This window comes from Penaeus monodon, chromosome 30, assembly GCF_015228065.2.
Source record: "Penaeus monodon isolate SGIC_2016 chromosome 30, NSTDA_Pmon_1, whole genome shotgun sequence".
Taxonomy (NCBI): domain Eukaryota; kingdom Metazoa; phylum Arthropoda; class Malacostraca; order Decapoda; family Penaeidae; genus Penaeus; species Penaeus monodon.
This window is the reverse complement of record NC_051415.1, coordinates 20,006,527-20,006,781: the sequence shown is the minus strand read 5'-3', so window position 1 is coordinate 20,006,781 and position 255 is coordinate 20,006,527. Positions and strand designations below refer to the sequence as shown.

Sequence of the window (255 nt, the reverse complement as noted above, 5' to 3'; positions counted from 1 at the left end):
CAAATTTAGATACCCACAGATCCTCATATGCTGATGTGTATATATATTTTAGTGAATTATCAGCCCGTGGGTAAACAACTAGCTTAGAATAACAGAGCGAAAGGGAGAAACTCAAGGAGGGTAAATAAACAGCCCCGAACCGCAGCTGTTTCAAGTACTTCTCTGAAATTATCTCCTTATCGGCGCATTCTCTTCACTCCAGCAAATCATTCTTTTTTTTTTTCCTCTTTTTCTTCTCTTAGGATGAACACTAAA

The 255-nt window shown here is 38.0% G+C and overlaps 1 protein-coding gene across 1 annotated transcript in view; it reads left to right on the top strand.

Annotated features, from left to right (window-relative positions):
• The window catches only part of LOC119592376 (villin-1-like), a 108,943-nt gene that overhangs the window by 79,398 nt on the left and 29,290 nt on the right, over positions 1 to 255 (top strand). The gene's annotated exons all lie outside the window — the stretch shown is intronic.